The sequence below is a fragment of the Otolemur garnettii genome, unplaced genomic scaffold, assembly GCF_000181295.1.
Source record: "Otolemur garnettii isolate 467f Iridium unplaced genomic scaffold, OtoGar3 scaffold00045, whole genome shotgun sequence".
Taxonomy (NCBI): Eukaryota; Metazoa; Chordata; class Mammalia; order Primates; family Galagidae; genus Otolemur; species Otolemur garnettii.
In genome coordinates, this window is record NW_003852440.1 from 13,977,983 (window position 1) to 13,983,982 (window position 6,000).

A 6,000-nucleotide genomic window follows, 5' to 3' on the forward strand; every position below is an offset into this window, starting at 1 on the left:
CCAGAATCCTGTATCCAGCTAAACTGAGTTTCATTTACGATGGAGAAATTAAATACTCTAATGACATTCACATGTTGAAGAAATTTGTCATAACTAAACCAGCTCTCCAGAACATTCTCAGACCTATCCTTCATAATGATCAGGGCAATCCTCCACCACATAAATAAACCCACCAAGAAAATTTTGATTAAATTCCAATCTCCACAGTGACAAAAGGATTAAAGATGCCCACTGGACTTTCAAAACATTCAATACCCAAAATTATACCAGGCTTATCAATATTCTCAATCAATGTGAATGACTTAAATTGCCCTCTAAAGAGGCACAGGCTGGCAGACTGGATACAAAAACTCAGGCCAGATATCTGTTGCATACAAGAACCTCATCTTACTTTGAAAGACAAGCATAGACTCAGGGTAAAGGGATGGTCAACTATATTCCAGGCTAATGAAAAACAGAAAAAAGAAGGTATTTCAATTTTATTCACAGATACAATAGGCTTTAAACCAATAAAAGTGAGCAAGAATAAGGATGGTTACTTTATATTTATTAAGGGTAATTCTCAATACAATGAGATTTCAATTATCGATATTTACACACCCAACCAGAATGCACCTCAATTTATAAGAGACACTCTAACGGACATGAGCAACCTGATTACTCCCATCTCCATCATAGTTGGAGATTTTAATACTCCCTTGGAAGTTCTGGATAGATCCTCCAACAAGAAGCTAGGCAAAGAAATTTTAGATCTAAACCTAACCATTCAGCATTTGGATTTAACGAACATCTATAGAACATTTCACTCTAATAAAACTGATTACTCATTTTACTCATCAGCCCATGGAACATACTCCAAAATAGACCACATCTTAGGTCACAAGTCTAACCTCCGCAAATTTTAAAGAATAGAAATTATCCCTTGCATCTTCTCAGACCACCATGGAATAAAAGTTGAACTCAGCAACAACAGAGATCTGCACCCAAACAAAACTGTGGAAGCTAAATAACCTTATGCTTAATGATAGTTGGGTCAGAGATGAGATCAAGAAGGAAATTACCAAATTCTTGGAACGAAACAACAATGAAGAGACGAGTTGTCAGAACCTCTGGGATATTGCAAAGGCAGTCCTAAGAGCAAAATTTATAGCATTGCAAGCCTTCCTCAAGAAAATGGAAAGAGAAGAAGTTAATAACTTAATGGGACATCTCAAGCAACTGGAAAAAGAAGAACTCTCCAATCCGAAACCTAGCAGAAAAAAAGAAATAACCAAAATTAGAGCAGAATTAAATGAAATTGAAAACAAAAGAATTATACAGCAGACTGACAAATCAAAAATTTGGTTTTTTGAAAAGGTCAACAAAATAGATAAGTCATGGCCAACCTAACCAAGAAAAAAATAGTTAAATATCTAATTTAATCAATCAGAAAAGGTAAAGGCAAAATTACAACAGACCCCTCAGAAATTCAAGAAATCCTCCATGAATACTACAAGAACCTTTACTCTCAGAAATATGAAAATCTGAAGGAAATTGACCAATACTTGGAAGCATGCCACCTTCCAAGACTTAATCAGAACAAAATGGAAATGTTGAACAGGCCTATATCGTGCTCTGAAATAGCATCAAATATACAAAATCTCCCTAAAAAAAAAGCCCAGGACCAGATGGCTTCACATCAGAATTCTACCAAACTTTTAAAGAGGAACTAATACGTATACTACTTAACCTTTTCCAAAATATAGAAAAAGAAAGAATACCACCCAACACATTCTATGAAGTAAACATCACCTTGATCCCCAAATCAGGAAAAGACCCAACAAGAAAAGAAAATTACAGATGAATATCTCTAATGAATATTGATTCAAAAATATTCAACAAAATCCTAAAAACAGAATCCAACAACACATCAAACAAATTATATAGTATGACCAAGTGGGTTTTATTCCAGGATCTTAAGGATGGTTCAACATACATAAATCTATAAAAGTAATTTATCACATAAATAAATTAAAAAATAAAGACCATATGATCCTCTCAATTGACGCAGAAAAAGCTTTTGACAATATCCAGCATCCATTCATGATTAGAACACTTAAGAGAATTGTCATAGAAGGGACTTTTCTCAAATTGATAGAGGCCATCTACAGCAAACCCACAACCAAAAAATTGTATTGAATGGAGTTAAATTGAAATAATTTCCACTCAGATCAGGAACCAGGCAAGATTGCCCATTGTCCCTATTACTCTTTAACATTGTAATGGAAGTTTTAGCCATTGCAATTAGGGAAGAAAAGGTAATCATGGGTATTCACATAGGATCAGAAGAGATCAAACTTTCACTCTTTGCAGATGACATGATTGTATAGTTGGAAAACACCAGGGACTGTACTACAAAACTCTTAGAAGTGATCAAGGAATACAACAGCATCTCAGGTTACAAAATCAACATCCATAAATCAGTTATATATATCAACAATAGTCAAGCTGAAAAGACAGTTAAGAACTCTGTTCCATTCACAGTAGTGCCAAAGAAGATGAAATATTTGGGAGTTTACCTAACAAAGGACGTGAAAGATCTCTATAAGGAGAATTATGAAACTCTAAGAAAAGAAATAGTTGAAAATGCTAACAAATGAAAAAACATACTTTGCTCAAGACTGGGAAAAATTAACATTGTTAAAATGTCTATACGACCTAAAGCAATATATAATTTTAATGCAATCCCTATTGAAGTCCATGTCTTTAAAGATCTCAAAAAAATAATACTTCATTTTATATGGAATCAGAAAAAAACCTCAAATAGCCAAGACATTACTCAGAAACAAAAACAAAGCAGGAGGAATCACACTACCAGACATCAGACTATACTATAAATCCATTGTGATCAAAACAGCATGGTATTGGCACAAAAACAGAGAGGTAGATGTATGGAACAGAATAGAGATCCAAGAGATGAACCCAGCTACTTACCACTATAAGATCTTTGACAAGCTAATTAAAAACATTGAGTGTTTTTAAAAGAATCCCTATTTAACAAATGGCATTGGACGAACTGGCTGGCGACCTGAAGAAGACTGAAACTGGACCCACACCTGTCACCACTAACTAAGATAGACTATCACTGGATTAAAGATTTAAATTTAAGACATAAAACTATAAAAGCACTAGAAGAAAGTGTAAGGAAAACTCTTGAAGAAGTTGGCCTGGGCGAATATTTTATGAGAAGGACCCCCAGGCAATTGAAGCAACATCAAAAATACACTACTGGGACCTCCTCAAATTAAAAAGCTTCTGCACAACCAAGAACACAGTAAGAAAAGCAAGTAGGGCATCGGCCTGCAGGATAAGATGGCGGTCTCCACAGACAAATTATGAAAACAGAATATATAGCTTGAAAGTAGAATGTGGACCTAAATACCCAGAAGCTCCTACATCAGTTAGATTTGTAACGAAAATTAATATGAATGGAATAAATAATTCCAGTGGGATGGTGGATGCACGTAGTATACCAGTTTTAGCAAAATTCATATAGCATTAAAGTTGTACTTCAAGAGCTAAGACATCTAATGATGTCCAAAGAAAATATGAAGCTTCCACAGCCACCAGAAGGACAAACATACAACAATTAATTTTAGTGGATCTCAAACTTGTCTTAAATCAACAACCTTTTACTCATGTTAATGTCTTGATTAAATATCACAGTGCAAAATACCCACATGTTAAGTAAAGGAATTTCACCTGGTAAACATGACCTGGACATTTGTAAGAATATATTTAATATATGTACACCCAGTATGTTTTCAGGTAACAAGAGGAAAAATGCAGCACATTTTTTTCTCTTGTTAAGGCACTATCATTTAAACATAAACCTGGAATATACTCAAAATAGAATTCAGGTTTACAAGATGAAAGTGTGAAGAGGGGTGTCAGATGTCAGTGGAAGCATGTGTGTTTCTGAAAAGTAAAAATCTCAAGAAGGAAAAGCAGAAATAGCATGCTTTATCCATCTTGCTTAGTGAAAGAGCTGCAGTTGAAATTGTTTAAAGTAGCAGGTATAATGAATATTGTCGCAAATTGTGTTAATTTTTGAAGCGGTGTGGGTGCTGACTATTAGTAGTATGAAAGATATGTTCAGGATTATTTTGAAACTTGTATTTATAATAAAATGTTGGGGGGGGTTGATAAGTTTCTGTTAAAAGCTGTTCCTGTGTGTTACATGTAACAGACATGGTGAATATTTGTTTACAGTCTTTGTTTAACAAACCATGCATTTAAGTTTAAGTGAAGTCAACAAAAAGGAAATAGGTGTATGGAGATGTGATTTTGAGATTAAAGTTAGTCTTAAAATGTAAATAAAATGTGGAATGTAAAAAAAAAAAAAAAGAAAGAAAGAAAAGCAAGCAGACAGCCCTCAGAATGGGAAAAGATATTTGCTGGTTATGTTTCAACAAAGGTTTAATAACCAGAATCCACAGAGAACTCAAACATATTAGCAAGAAGAGAACAAGTGATCCCATCTCAGGGTGGGCAAGGGACTGAAAGAGAAACTTCTGTGAACAAGACAGACACATGGCACATGGTCTACAGATATATGAAAAAATGCTCACCACCCTTAATCATCAGAGAAATGCAAATCAAAACTACTTTGAGATATCATCTAACACCAGCAAGATTAGCCTATATCACAAAATTCAAAAAAGATGGTGGTGGGGTTGTGGAGAAAAGGGAACACTTCTACACTGCTGGTGAGAATGCAAACTAATACATCCCTTTTGGAAAGTCATCTGGAGAACACGTAGAGATCTAAATATAGATCTGCCATTTTATCCTATAATTCCTCTGCTAGGTACATATCAAGAAGACCAAAAATCACTCTACAATACAGACATTTGTACCAGAATATTCACTGAAGCCCAATTCACAATTGCTAGGTCATGGAAGAAGCCCAAGTGCCCATCGACCCATGAATGGATCAATAAATTGTGGTATATATACACCATGGAATACTATGCAGCCATAAAGAAAGATGGAGACTTTACCTCCTTCATGTTTACATGGATGTAATTGGAAAATATTCTTCTTAGTAAAGTATGTCAAGAATGGAAGAATTCTTCTTAGTAAAGTATCTCAAGAATGGAATAAAAAGTATCCAATGTACTCAACCCTATTATGAAACTAACTGCTAGCCATCATAGGAAAGCTATAACCCAATTTTTGTCCAAGAATACAGGGAAAGGGGAGAGAGAGGGGAGGAGAGGGGGGTAGGATGGGTGAAGGGAGGGGGATTGCAGAGATCATGCCTATGATTTATCTTATAAGGGTACATGTGAATATTTCTTAATGTGGATTATAAATATCTTAACACAACAACTATGAGAATGACATGAAGGCTATGTTGGCCAACTGGATGAAACTATTTCAAATTGTATATGTAAACTACACACTGTACCCCATGATAGTATTAATGTGCACAAACATGATTTAACAATAAAAATAGTAATAAAAAAAAGGCTTGGACGGAAAACTCTGAAAGGTTGTCACTGTGACTACAAGCAGATAACAGAGCTATTTATGTAACTCTATCCACAGAAGAAATTTTTCTACATTTACACACATGTAGGACAAAGGAATAAAAGGAGAAGTTTCTTTTTTAATTTTTGGTTTTGTTGGTTTCTTTATAAGATATCCTAAAATGTTCAAGGATGATTTGTGAGGAAAGAAAAATGTACAAATAGTGTCAAGTCTATTTTATCAGAGAACACCATTCTTTTGGGACTACCAAATACTTATTATAAGAATTATATCATTTCAGATATGTATTTGAAGAAAACACAGAAAATTGAGTAATATTGGTGAGTGTGCAAACTCTGCATATGCTAATTTCTTTGAGAACAATGAAATTGCTTCTCAAAAGCAAATGACATTTAAGACAGGGCTGTCGGACCCTCAGCTGAGTCTGTGACACTCTGTAAGGTATTTCTGAGGGTCATCCATATC

The 6,000-nt window shown here is 34.6% G+C and overlaps 1 pseudogene across 1 annotated transcript in view; it reads left to right on the plus strand.

Annotated features, from left to right (window-relative positions):
- The window catches only part of LOC105887089, a 59,055-nt pseudogene extending 54,948 nt beyond the window's left edge, over positions 1-4,107 (plus strand). Inside the window, exon 3 of the transcript XR_002773659.1 lies at positions 3,308-4,107. The product of XR_002773659.1 is annotated as a ubiquitin-conjugating enzyme E2 variant 2 pseudogene (transcript). The remainder of the gene's footprint in view (positions 1-3,307) is intronic.
- The last annotated feature ends 1,893 nt before the right edge of the window (positions 4,108-6,000 follow it).